Source organism: Notamacropus eugenii, chromosome 1 (assembly GCF_028372415.1).
Source record: "Notamacropus eugenii isolate mMacEug1 chromosome 1, mMacEug1.pri_v2, whole genome shotgun sequence".
Classification (NCBI taxonomy): domain Eukaryota; kingdom Metazoa; phylum Chordata; class Mammalia; order Diprotodontia; family Macropodidae; genus Notamacropus; species Notamacropus eugenii.
In genome coordinates, this window is record NC_092872.1 from 743,347,012 (window position 1) to 743,362,343 (window position 15,332).

Here is a 15,332-nt window from a genome sequence, read left to right on the forward strand (position 1 = left end):
TTTCCTCTCTCCATCTCTCTGTCTTTCTCCCCCTCCTTCTGTCGTCTGCCTGTCTGTCTCTCTGTGTTTCTCTTTGTATCTGTTTCTCTATGTATGTGTCTCTCTTGGTTTCTCTCTGTCTGTTTCTCTATCTCTCTACCCCTCCCTCCCTCCTTTCTGAGTTGTTCTCTGTCTCTCTGTCTTTCTGTCCCCCCCCCCAAGATATATCTTAGTGATTTTGAACTGATTCCCATGCTTAGAATCTATTTCCTCTTACCCTCCTTTTCTTGGAATTTCTTATTTCCTCTAAGACTCAGCTCTAGCACCATTTTCTACATGAAGCCTTTCCTTCTACCTACCCCTTTATTATATAACCTAGAGGATTAACCTTAATGGTCAGATTATTATAGCAGATAGGTAGATTAGGGAAGAAATGCACATTTTTGCAGAGCATGAAATGTTAGAACAGAAAGGGAACTTAGCATGATTGAGTCCAGCCCATTCATTTCACAGAGCCTCAACTGAGAACCAGAAGCACCTCAGAGTCCATCTTCAGAGTCCATTTATTTAACTGATGGGGAAAGTGAGGCCCAGAGAGGAATAAGTGACTTGACAAAAGTAACACAAGGAATAAAGGACCAAGCTAAGATTTGAACTCATGCCATTGAACTATAAATTTTGAACTAGAATAGACCTTAGAGGTCATCTTGTTGACCCTTTTTATTTTAAAGAGGACCCTGAGAACCACATGTAGAGTGGGGAGGGTTTAATCCAGAGATCCTCAGGGAATACTGATGACAGAGTGCAGATCTGAACCCCAGAACTCTCAGTATTGCTATTGCACCACATGCTTTCTAATAAGGTGCTTAGGATTTAGAGCTGGAATGGACATTAGAAGTCAAACCCAATCTGCCTCATTTTACAAATGAGGAAACTGAGGCAAAATGAAATTAAGTGATTTGTCCAGTATCACACAGCTAGGAAGTGCCTGAGGGAGAATTCAAGCCCAAATTTTCCTAAGAAACTGAGGTGGGGAAACTAATCACCAAAATCAAGTCACCTCAACAAACATTAAATAAATACTCCCTGTGAGGAGAGCACTATGCTAGACATTGAGTAGATGTAAAGTTTGGCTAAGGTATAGTCCTGAGGAGCATAGGCTGGAGGCAATTGTACAAACTTCAGTTGTACTGGAGTACAAGAGCCAGTTGTTAAACTTTCAGTGGGAGCACTTCTTCCTCAGAAATCAGCATATGCTACAGATCAGGGTTCCATCCATCCATCCATCCATCCATCCATCCATCCATCCATCCATCCATTCATTCATTCATACAGTCATCTATCCATCCATCCATCCATCCATCCATCCATCCATCCATCCATCCATCCATCCATCCATCCATCCATTCATTCATACAGTCATCTATCCATCCATCCATCCATCCATCCATCCATCCATTCATTCATTCATACAGTCATCTATCCATCCATCCATCCATCCATCCATCCATCCATCCATCCATCTATTCATTCATTCATACAGTCATCCATCCATCCATCCATCTATTCATTCATTCATACAGTCATCCATCCATCCATCCATCCATCCATCCATTCATTCATTCATACAGTCATCTATCCATCCATCCATCCATCCATCCATCCATCCATCCATCCATCCATCCATCCATTCATTCATTCATACAGTCATCTATCCATCCATCCATCCATCCATCCATCCATCCATCCATCCATCCATCCATCCATTCATTCATACAGTCATCTATCCATCCATCCATCCATCCATCCATCCATCCATCCATCCATCCATCCATCCATCCATCTATCTATTCATTCATTCATACAGTCATCTATCCATCCATCCATCCATCTATTCACTCATTCATTCATGTATATATTTATTTGATTGTTTATGTCTGGGCTTACGAAAGTGATGGAGGAAATGTTAATAGCATAGATTAGCTTTCAGGTGTATCCTATTTCTCCCAGAGCAGATTGTTAAACATGTACTAGCATACCCTTGAGACTGAAGTATGATAGTAAGAATTACAAATAATGGGGTAGGTGCAGTCTGGGGGGCTTAGTCAGGAGAAAAATAAAAGACACGCGTGTCCTCATTAGAAAGATATTCCACACTGTGAGGGACCTAGTTCTCATGCCTCATGCCAAGATATGTCTCTATCCCCTCTTTGTGTTCTCAAACTCAAGAGAGAAATAGAAAAGCATTGAAAGAGTGTGAGTAGGAATCAATCAAACATTTGTTAAGTGCCTGCCATGCTCCAGTGACTGCTAGGTACCAGAGATACCACAAGAAGATGCAGTATCAGAGGGAGTGGCTTGGGGGGTGGGAGTGGATCAGAGATTGTTAAAGCTGGACTGAACATCCTCCTCCCTAAAAAAGGAAGGGGATGAGATGATAAAGGCCCAGAGAGTTTCGGGACCTTACCCATGGTCACGCAGCTAGCTAGCAGCAGAACCAGAATGAGATGCCCACACCAGTGAGGACTCTTTCTGGTATTTCATTCTATCTTGCCTCATCTTTTGAACTTTGAACTGCATGAGGTTGGGGGCTCAGAATATTATGGAATAATAATTAATCATGATCATGATTAACTAATTAATTAATTGATTAATTAATCATGATTAGCTAGAAGTTGGCTAAATGACTACATACCTTTTTTTTTATTAATTTTTAACATTTATTTTCACACAATTTTGGGTTACAAATTTTCTCCCCTTTTATCCCCTCCCCCCCCCCCAAACCCGAGCTTTCTAATTGCCCCTGTGACCTATCTGCTCTCTCCTCTATCCTCCCTCCCTGCCCTTGTCTCTGTCTTCTCTTTTGTCCCGCAGGACCAGATAGCTTTCTTGACCCCTTAACCTGTATTTCTTGTTACCCAGTGGTAAGAACATTACATTTGGTCCTAACACTTTGAGTTCTAACCTCCTTAGCTCCCTCCCTCTCCACCCCTTCCCCTTGAAAGACAGGCAATTCAATATAGGCCATATCTGTTTAGTTTTGCAAATGATTTCCACACTAGTTGTGTTGTATAGGACTAATTATATTTCCCTCCATCCTATCCTGTCCCCCTTTACTTCTATTTTCTTATGGTCCTTTCCCTCCCCATGAGTGTCGACCTCGTATTTCATTCTCCTCCCCATGCCCTCCCCTCCATCCTCCCCCCCACCCTGCTCGTGCCCCTGAATGACTACATACCTTAAGCTTCCCCACAAGCTTGTATCCTCACGCCAAGTATCCTCATACCCATTTTATGGATGAGGAACCAGAGGCTCAGAGGAGACTGTGGCTTCAACATGGTTATACAGTAGGATTTAGACCCAGGTCATCCTCACTCCAAGTCCAGCATGCTACCCACTACAACACACTGAATTTTAGCATTGAAAAGGACTTTAGAAGTCCATAGCCCGCTTATCTCATTTCTCTCTCTTTGTCCCTCCACTGCCTAGACTTGTGAATTGTAAATTATTTTTTAGACTGGAGCTGTGAGAGTTTCTGGTGAGGAAACTCCCTCTGCAGGTGCGGATCAGCTCTTTTGCAATTTATAATCTTAAAGACTTTCCAAGGACACTGAGAGGTTAAATGACTCACCCAGGGTCATATAGCCTGTGTATGCATCAGAGGTGGAACTTGAATTCAGGTCTTCTCGACTCCGGGGCCTGAGCATCTATTCCGACCTCTTGGAATTATTATATCATATGTAGCTGAACTTTAACAAATGTTTGTTGAATGAATGACCAACATCAAACTTTTATAGAAGCCACAAGAAATGAGGCACAGGTGGCATTCTTCCCTGGCAGTAACCCAAGCCCCTGTGATAGCCTTTCCCTAATCAGAAAGTTTTGTAGCCCTTTCTTTAACTCAATCCAGACTTCCCCTCCCAACAGGGATTCCCAGCTACTTGGGGGAAATAGGATGAATTTTAATAAAATGATGAAGTGGACTCATTAACCACTTCCCTGCAGCTCCAACTCATAAATTTGGCTCAGATATTAGCTGCTTTCTCAAAGAGTTGGAGCAATCCTATGTTCTGCTCGAGCACAGACTTGGAAGACACTTTGCAACAGAATGTAACAAGGTTGTGAAGTGGTTTCAGTATCCCATCCTTCAGCACAATCAGCCCAGATGGCTGCTGGGGGCTGGGGCTTTGCAGCTCACCCAGGACTGAGCTTAGGGCTTAATGAATATTTGTTGAGTGAATGAGTGCATGCATGTATTTATGTGTGCATGTAGATATGCATGAATAATATAGAAGGAACCCTCAGGGCACAGCAGGAAGACTGAGAATCTGGAGGAAGAAAATTTGCCTTTGAATCCCAACTTGGTTGGTGGGCAAATCACTTAACCCCTCTGTGCCTCAGTTTCCTCATCTATAAAATGAGAAGGTTGGAGTAGGTGACCTATAAGGTCCCTTCTAGGTCTAGGATCTTGTGTGTGTGTGTGTGTGTGTGTGTGTATGTGTGTGTGTGTGTCTATGTGTGTGCATGAGTGCCCTAACCAGACCTGTGGAGTAGAGAATTCCCTCTAAAGATACAGGGTTTCAAATTTCCTTGGGGGAGGGGGTTAATTGAAAAGTGAAATGACTTGCCTAAAGTCACACAGCTACTATGCGCCAGAAAGAGGACCTGAACACAGGTCTGCTTGATTCCAAGGCTACCCCTGTATTTCTACCACCCTTGCACATGGTAGATCCTGAATAACTTCTTGTTAAATTAAAATGAATTTATAAAACCACATCTGGTATACTCCATGTCCTTGCACACTGCCCACATTCAGAGTTTTAACCAGGAGACAGTGTGGTACAGTGGAGAGAGTCATGGGTCTGAGGTCTGAGATAATGAATGTGCCTCCTTTTCCTCCTTATTACCTGTGTGACCTTGGGTAAGTCAGTTACTATGGGCTTCAGTTTCATCATTTATAAAATGAGGGATTCGGACTAAACATTTTCTAAGGTCTCTTCAGCTTCTAATTCTATGACATACTGTGTATGAAGCGCTATGCAAGACCATGTTACTTCCCTATCACTCAGTATCTTTGGATAGAAAATGGGATTTTGTCCACACAGCTGGCCAGCAGTGTTAGGGCTACATTGGAAAGCAAGACCTAGCCCCTAACCTCAGCTTTAGACTGGGCTCTGTGGGGGGAAAAACCCAACATTGAGTTTTATGGGTCTGGCAAAGATGTTTGAATTATTGTTGTAGACTGTCAAAGAATACTTACGCCCGCTCCAAAAGAGGGCCGTTCTTAATTTTCATCTTTCCTGTAAGTCAGAAAGATATATGCTCTCCAAATAATGGCAGTTTCCTCATCCCGGAGTTATGGTGGCTTGGTGATACAATAAACAGCACCCTGTCATAGGGCTTGCGTGAAAAATGGCCTGACATTTCTTTAAAAGTAAAAAGAAACATGGCTACAGCCGATGACCTTTCCTCCGAGGGCACAGCTGGTTTGTGTGGTTGGGGGACCAGTGGTTTCAGACTTAGGCTACGATATATGACTGGCTTTTCAGAAAGTGTTTTCATGAGAAATTACAGTACGGTCCAAAGGGGAGCCCCAGCCCTGCCTGCCTAGTGTATTCTCGTTAGGTAGGTGGCTTTTTTTCTTTTTTTTCCACTTGATGTATTCCAAATGATACCGTCCATGCTGAACTAAAGGCAGCATGGCCCATTGGATAGAAGACCAAACTTCTGGGGAAAAAAATATCACCACACTGAATGTCTAGAGCTGGGATTAGAAACTTGTTCAGCGTCCATAGCATGTTGGGTGCAGTGTTATTACTGTAGAATATAAGATTACAGATGTAGAGAAGGCAGGGAACATAGAGGCCATTGGTCTCAGCTCCCTCATTTCATAGATAAGAGAGTTGAAGCTCTGGGATGCCTAGGGTGCCATAGATAGAAAGATTCTAAGCTAAGATTTGAACGTAGGACTTTTTGGTGGGGTATTTTTGGATTTATATTGTATTTTTGGAATGATGAGCAGGTGGTTTGGGGTAATGTTCATTTTTTTTATGGCAATCTAAATTTTAAAAATTAATGAAATTTTAAAAAATTTAAAAATTAATGAAATTTAAGTTTTTAAATAATAGTAACAAGGAAAACATTAATATTTTTGCATTTTATATTATATGTATTTTATGTATACATTTTTCATGTTAATATAGTTTAAAAACCTACGAACTTAAAGCATATTAATATAATAATGGGACTGGCCAATGACAACTTAGTCCCTAGAGCATATTTAGCATCTTCCTCCTCCTGCCAACTCAAATTTGAGGCTCATGAGACTGTTTGTAGAAACGTGAGGTGGAGGAGCTCTTTGTCTCATTGCTTCAGATCATTTGCAGGTATTGTCTGGCTGTTTCCTGTGGGCTTTACTCCGTGATAATCAAAAGCCTTTTAACTGACTGATGAGCCAAAACTGTTATGTACACAAAAGACTGCAACTCAGACCAGCTTACATTCTGGCCTGGTAGCTTTTGAGTGAGGAGTCAGAGGAAAAACTGGGAGCCTTGAGTTGAATGGAGAAGTAGTAGCAACAGTAGATGTTACTGTATCTTCCTTATGTCCTTATCCAGGTCACCACATGGCTGGGAACACATGGCACCAATGAATCTTGTCTTTGTATGGCTATTCCGATTTTCAGCAAATGAGTACTAGGGAGGGATGGTTGAGATTAGACCCTTGTGAGCTTCAAATGGTCAAAAGAGTCATCAGAGGAGCCAACCCTAGGCTGTTTGATCCAACCTGTCAATGAACAAATTCAGCATCTAAGATGCCTTCTTCTAAATGCCACAAACTGATGTGAACTTGGTAGGAGGAATATTTGCAGCAACCACTTTAAGCAACCAGCCATCTTCTCAATCCTAGGATCAAGATGGTGGTACATGACAATGTATTTCCAATTTCTAAGGTTTTGGTAATTTGGTCCTTACTATATTTTCTCAGTAAATATTCTTGATAAAATTTAATTACTGTTAATTGGTTGATTGGTATTGAGGAGATGTCAAGGGGTTCATTGATGATACTGGGAAAATAAGTGTTAACTGTTCGATTGATATTTGGGGAATATAAGTAGGGGCATCTAAGTGATAATATTAGAGAGACCCAATCACTCAGGTTTACCTCTAGAACACAAAGGAGAAGATGTAGCTAGCTCTGGGAATCCAATCTGCTATTTCATGAGGTTGGAAGAATGAACCATCCCTCTGTTACATTAAGAACAGACAGAACCCACCACCCCAAGGTAGTCATAGAAATATAAAGACTTCCTTATCAAAAAGAAGGAAGAGGATTTATAGATGAAATGAAACTTAATAATAAACAGGTTCATGCTCAAAAAATACTTCCTAAATAGGCACCACTTCAGAGAATGACAATACATTGAAATAGTATCTATAAGCTACTGAATTTGTCAACTATAACCACGACTGGTTTACCTGTAGAGGGAGAGCAATGAAATGGCGAAGACTCAAATATGGAGTTAAAAGGTCCTCCATGGGTGATATCCACATGAACTCAAACTACATTTTTGACAAGAAATTGTCAAATAAATGGCTACATAAAGCAGATATGTACATAGAAATGTTCCAAACAGCAATTCAAGATAGGTAATTTTTACCAAAAATTACCAAAAGTGCATTCTTAAGGAGCCCAGGTTTACTAATCAGTATCAATTTTTCTATTCTAGGAATGGTGGAAATTGTCTCACTGCGGGTTATAAAAATATAGCACTTACTGGAGGTGGTTAGACATTTATGCACCAGAATCTAACTCATCTAGAGTCATCTAGGTGGTAAAATGCACTAGACTTGGAACCTCAAAGACCTGAGTTCAAATCCAGCCTCAGACACTTACCAGCTGGACAAGTCACTTGACCTTTGCCTGCCTCAGTTTCATCAGCTGAAAATGAGGATAATAATAGCACCTTCTTGCCTGGGTTATTTAAAACGTAAAATGAAATAGAAATAAACAAGTAAACAAAAAGTAAAAGTACTTCATAAACCTTAAAGTGCTAACTCTCCTCATTCTCATGAATAATAATGATGTTAATGATAAATAACAGATGGTAAGCTTCCATACTACAATTAATACACTGCAATACTCTTGCCAATTCAATAAATAAATTCCATTGGAACTGGAGCATTACCACTGACAAAATGTCACACATAATCATTGGATATAGCACATAAACATAAGAAAAATATTTTTAATAGATATCACCAGACTAGATGGTTATAACTTCCAAACTATCTGGGATGAAAAGCCTACACAATATATAGATCTAGTGTAAAAGATTAAAGCCATGTGAGACCAACAAGGATTCATATCATTCCCAACTATTCCCAAAGATGCTTTGTCTACAGAAGATGACGCTACATTCTAACATTTGACTTAACTTTAAAAAGTGTTTTGTCCACCTGTACAAGAAAGTCTTTGAAACCCTGAATATAAAAGAAGAACAGGAGGTAGAACTTCAGAATGGCTTTCATTTGCATTTCTCTAATTAGTAATGATTTAGAATATTTTTTTAAAAATATGGTTATAGATAGTGGGAAGGGCATAAGCATGTATGTAGCCGCTACTATATGCTAAGAGCTTTTACCAATATCTCACTGTATCTTCATAGCCACCCTGGAAGATAGGTGTTATTATTAGCACCTCTTCCCCCCCCATTTTACAGGAAACTGAGGCAAATAGATTTTTTTTCAAAGTAACTTGCCCAGGGTCACATGACTAATAAATATTCGAGCCCAGATTTGTATTTAGGTCTTTCTGACTACAGGCTCAACATTCTAAGCATTGTGCCATTAAGTAACTGTAGATATCTTAGGTTTCTTCCCTTGAAACTTTTCAAAGGAAGATCTGTTCATCTCCTTAAACCATCTATCATTTGGGTGATAGCAATTATTCCTATAAATTTAACTCAGTTTCATATACATATACACATATATCTATCTATATCTCTTAAAATGAGACCTTAGAAATGAGAAACTTGCTGCAAAGACTTTCCCTCACTTAACTGTATCCATTTAGCCTCAGTAAATGCTGGTTGAGTGACTGACTGACTGATTCAAGGAGATAGTCAATTCTTATTTATACCTAATTCTGATTCATTCAATCAACAAGTGTTCCCATCTTTTAAAACTGATTTTTAAAAAGTTGTATTGATCTTTTTTTGTTTTTACATCACCTAAATGTCCCTCTATGTCCCTCCTCCTTCCCTTTTCAGAAAATCATCCTATAAACAAAGAATATTTTCCAAAAGAAAAAATCTACAAAACTGATCAATTCATCCAAATATTTCACATATTTGTGATGTTTGTCTCTTGCCTTCCCACCCCCAAAGTAGCTTTTTATGGTCAAGTTCTTTTTTTGTTGTTTGCTTATTTTTCCAGTTTTTTCTTGACTTGGAACTTTATGTTCAAACTAAACTTTGCTCACCTGGGGGTGGGGACACATTGTCCTAAGCTTCAGACATTTTTGTGCTATTGTTTTCATCGCTAGTTCTGGGGGTCTGCAAGTTTTTGGTGCTTCCAAGGCAGTGTGATCCTGGGACAAGTGTGGTCACTTCTCTCCTGGTCTGCTCTCTGGTTTTTACTCAGGAAGAGTGCCTGTTTCCCTTCTAGCTGCATGTGCTAGTGCTCCTCTTGGTCCTGGAACTGTGACCAGGTTCCCTACTCCTTGCTACTGACCACAAGCTCTCCTCTCCACTCTAGAACTGTGACCCAGAACTGTGTATGGGCAATAGAGCTACCAATCAGCACCAGATGTACCCAACATAAACAAAGGGTCCCCTGTAATCTCTTTCTTTAGACCAGTTATCTAATTCCGTTTACTGTCTATGGGCTAAAAGCTGCCAAAGCTGTTGATGTTGGAGCAGCCTGAGCTGGCTCCCACTTCCCATGTCACAGGCCTTTTCTGCAAATCTCCTAAGTTCTCTTGGGCTAGAAAAATGTCTCACTCTGACCGTTTGTTGACTCTGCCACTCCAGAATTCGATTTGAGGAGTTATTTATTTGGCAAATTGATTCACTATTTTTCCCATTGTATAGCTGACTATTTTGAGGATCAGAGATAAGCATTTGTGTTCATGATCACACAAGATCACACAGATTTCAAATGAGAAGGGACCTTGGAAATTATCTAGTCCAGTCTCCTCAGTGATCCATTTTTGTGTCTCTCTCTCTCTCTCTCTCTGTGTCTATCATCATCTATCTACATACATACATATGTGTGGATGTATATATGTATATATGTGTGTGTACATGCACATGCACACACACACATATATATACATACACAGACATATACACATATATACATATCATGTTTAATAAATGCTGGCTGACTGGCAAATGAGGAAATTGATATCCAGGGAAGTTAATGCTGGAAAATTTGTTTTATTTTATAATAAACATAATAAATAACTGGATTTTTAACATTTGAAATTTCAAAACTTTGTATGGTTTTTTTTTATTAAACTTTTAACATTCATTTTCACAAAATTTTGGGTTCCAAATTTTCTCCCCTTTTGTCCCTTTCCCCCACCCCAAAACACCAAGCATTCTAATTGCCCCTATCACCAATATGCCCTCTCTTCTATCATCCCTCCCTTCTCTTGTCCCCATCTTCTCTTTTGTCCTGTAGGGCCAGATAACTTTCTATACCCCTTTACCTGTATTTCTTATTTCCTAGTAGCAAGAACAGTACTCGACAGTTATTCCTAAAACTTTCAGTTCCAACTTCTCTTCCTTTCTCCCTCCCCACCCCTTCCCTTTGGAAGGCAAGCAATTCAATATAGGCCATATCTGTGTAGTTTTGCAAATGACTTCCATAATAGTCGTGTTGTATAAGACTAACTATATTTCCCTCTATCCTATCCTGTCCCCCATTACTTCTATTCTCTTTTGATCCTGTCCCTCCCCATGAGTGTCAACCTCAAATTGCTCCTTCCTCCCCATGCCCTCCCTTCCATCATCCCTCCCACCCTGCTTATCCCCTTATCCCCCACTTTCCTGTATTGTAAGATAGGTTTTCATACCAAAATGAGTGTGCATTTTATTCCTTCCTTTAGTGGAATGTGATGAGAGTAAACTTCATGTTTTTCTCTCACCTCCCTTCTTTTTCCTTCCACTAATAAGTCTTTTGCTTGCCTCTTTTATGAGAGATAATTTGCCCCATTCCATTTCTCCCTTTCTCCTCCCAATATATTTCTCTCTCACTACTTGATTTCATTTTTTTAAGATATGATCTCATCCTCTTCAATTCACTCTGTGCACTCTGTCTCTATGTGTGTGTGTGTGTGTGTGTGTGTGTGTGTGTGCATACGTGTGTGTGTAATCCCACCCAGTACCCAGATACTGAATAGTTTCAAGAGTTACAAATATTGTCTTTCCATGTAGGAATGTAAACAGTTCAACTTTAGTAAAGTCTCTTATGACTTCTCTTTGCTGTTTACCTTTTCATGCTTCTCTTCATTCTTGTGTTTGAAAGTCAAATTTTCTTTTCAGCTCTGGTCTTTTCATCAAGAACACTTGAAAGTCCTCTATTTCATTGAAAGACCATTTTTTGCCCTGAAGTATTATACTCAGTTTTGCTGGGTAGGTGATTCTTGGTTTTAGTCCTAGTTCCTTTGACTTGTGGAATATCCTATTCCATGCCCTTCAATCCCTTAATGTAGAAGCTGCTAGATCTTGTGTTATCCTGATTGTATTTCCACAATACTTGAATTGTTTCTTTCTAGCTGCTTGCAATATTTTCTCCTTGACCTGGGAACTCTGGAATTTGGCTACAATGTTCCTAGGAGTTTCTCTTTTTGGATCTCTTTCAGGAGGTGATCAGTGGATCCTTGAATACTTATTTTGCCCTCTGGTTCTAGAATCTCAGGGCAGTTTTCCTTGATAATTTCATGAAAGATGACATCTAGGCTCTTTTTTGGATCATGGCTTTCAGGTAGTCCCATAATTTTTAAGTTGTTTCTCCTGGATCTATTTTCCAGGTCAGTTGTTTTTCCAATGAGATATTTCACATTATCTTCCATTTTTTCATTCTTTTGGTTTTGTTTTGTGATTTCTTGGTTTCTCATAAAGTCATTAGCCTCCATCTGTTCCATTCTAATTTTGAAAGAACTATTTTCTTCAGTGAGCTTTTGAACCTCCTTTTCCATTTGGCTAATTCTGCTTTTGAAAGCATTCTTCTCCTCATTGGCTTTTTGAACCTCTTTTGTCAATTGAGTTAGCCTGTTTTTCAAGGTGTTATTTTCTTCAGCATTTTTTTGGGTCTCCTTTAGCAGGGTGTTTACTTGTTTTTCATGCTTTACTTGCATGTCTCTCATTTCTCTTCCCAGTTTTTCCTCCTCCTCTCTAACTTGATTTTCAAAATCCTTTTTGAGCTCTTCCATGGCCTGAGCCCATTGAGTGGGCTGGGATACAGAAGCCTTGACTTCTGTGTCTTTCCCTGATGGTAAGCATTGTTCTTCCTCATCAGAAAGGAAGGGAGGAAATACCTGTTCTCCAAGAAAGTAACCTTCTATAGTCTCATTTTTTTTCCCTTTTCTGGGCATTTCCCAGCCAGTGACTTGACTTCTGAGTATTCTCTTCACATCCACTTGGCCTCCAGATCTTCCCAGCCAGCGCTTTGGGTCTGAGATTCAAATGCTGCTTCCCAGCCTCAGGGCTTTTGGCGGGGGCAGGGCTGCTCTTCAGTGTGAGATTAAGTTCAGGTGCTCAGGTGGGGGCAGGGCCACCTCAGGGGCTCAGTTCCCTCAGGGGTTTTATGCAGAGACCTTCAACAATGGAGCCAGGCTCCTGCCTGCTTTGGGAGCCCTGGTCTGCTGCTACCTCTGCTACTGCCTCCCGACAGGGTCCGAGTTATGGGGGGACCCCACTCCCCTCTCAGCAAGCCGAGAAGACCCTCTCACCAACTTTTGGGGCCCGTGGGTGGAGGGACCTGTGCAGCCGCTGGAGATTCCGTCCCTGAAGCCTGCTCGGATCTGCTCCTCTCAGTGCAGCGTGGCCAAGGCAGGGCTGGGCTCGACTCTGGGTCCACAGCACGAAGGACCTTTTGCGAGAGGTTTTCAGGTCACTCTGGAACAGAAATCTCATCTGCTCCGTTGTTCTGTGGCTTCTGCCACTCCCGAATTTGTTGGGAGTTCTTTTTTACAGATATTTTATGGGCTGTGGGTTCGGAGCTAGTGTATGTGTGTCTTTCTACTCCACCATCTTGGCTCCACCCCCACTTTGTATGGTTTTGAAGAAATAAAGGCTACCCTGTGTGTGTGTGTGTGTGTATGTGTGTTCTCAGTTTTGTTAACCTCTTCCTGCACATGAGAAATTCTGAGGACTCTTTATTTTGACTCTTTTTATGATTACAACTGGCTCATTTGTGGTTTTGTTGATTTCATTTCTTTCTCTTTTCATTTTCACCAGGATAAAGATAACTACTTTTAAGTGGAGGAGGGGAAGTCAATGGAAAAATTACAGGAAATAATAATTATTTTTTTTAAAAATAAAAGGAATATGAGAACTGTTGATAAACACAAATTTAAATTTAAGATCTTCCCAAAGTACTTTAAAAACAATGATGATGATGATAAAAATAATAATAATAATTTACATGTATGTCATACCTCAAAGTTTCTAAAGTCCTGTCTACACAACCTTATGAGTTAGGGCAGTACAAGTTTTATTATACTCATTTTCCAGATAAAGAAACTGAGGCTCTGCTAATGGGTATCAAGGATGGGATTTGAACCTACATCTTCTGATATCTGGTTATATCAGGCTGCCTCTTTTACAACATGAGCATCAGGGAAGAGTCTAGACCTGTGGTTTTGTCTAGGGAAATCTCAGATGAGGAAAGCATTTCTATCATGAAGTCTTACCCATGTGTCATGTGCTGGTCTGGATCAGGGGTTCAGGGATCCAGGGGCACGGTGGTTGGTTGAAGCACCAGGCCTATGACCAGCACCCAGACAAATGCTCAGAAATCTATGCACTTCAGAGGGGCTTCCATGAGCACATTCCAATTTGAGTTCTGTAAATTCCTAGTGTGTCTATTGGGCAATCCAATCTGGGTTTTTGCCTTACGATAATCTGCGGTAAGGAGTCTTTTACAGGACCTCATTCCACATAAAAGTGGGGACTGCCATCTGGATGAAGCACAGCATAGAAGCATATTCTAACTATTCATAGGATTGTAGAAGGTGAGAGCTTGAAGAGACCTTAGAAGAGAAGGGGAATGTGTTTTGTAGAGCTTACTATTAAAATAGCACACTGCTAAATGGGGAGGGGGGTGATGTCCTACCTTAACTACTGAGGATAATAAGTATCAGTTTTTATCTAGGTGCAAAGTGCCTACTGTTACAAAAAGGTAGATAGGGATTATTTTTCCTATTCTCTTAAAGAACAGTGGGGAAAATGAAAGTAGGAGACAGATACAGAATAGAAAACAAGAATGATAGACACTGGACCCAAGAGATGGAAGGGTATGTGACAGGGGAAATCTTCCTGAATATGCAAATATTCAAAGGATCTGTGACTTAGGATGCTGTGGAACTCCTAGTATGGGAACTTCCTTCACCAATACCAATTGCAACCCTTCGATGATCTCGTAGACAAGTTGTAGTGGGGATTCCTTCTTGGACATGGGTGAGGTTAGATGTAGTCCCTTCCAACTCTCAGATTCTGGGATTCCTAAGGAGGTGCCTGGGGCTCCAAGATGTTAAGGAACTTTTCTGAAGTTTCAGTAAGTAATTATCAGAGGCCTAAACATATAAATATACTAAGGTTTTATGATTATGGCATCATGTCAAACTCCACCCAGTGTAGAATGCAGCCCATCAGTGACTTAGGTCTGTTGGACTCTAAGCCACGTATAGGTTTTAGAGTCATACTTTGATGACCCACAGCATACAGTGTCTAGTGAGATGTAGGCTTTGTTCGTGGGGCTCAGCAGCTGAAGGAAATAGACTGAATATAAATCAAGGATGAAAATAATCATGAAATTGTTACTTTTTATTCCTTAAGTCCCAGGACTAATTTAAATGACTTACTGTGTTTGTAAAAGAAGCTGATACTCAGAATGAAGAGATCATAATGGAATCAGGCCCCCTAGAAGGGTCTCCAGAGGGACCTCTATTGAGTCCAGCCTATGCCTGAACAGCAGCCTCCTTGCCCCTTACAACATTCTCTACAGGTGGTCGTCCATCCTCTGCTCGTTCGTTCATTCATTCATTCATTTATTCATTCATTCATTCCTCCTAGTGATGGGGAACTCACAACCTTCCAAGTCAACTCATTCCACTTTGGGACA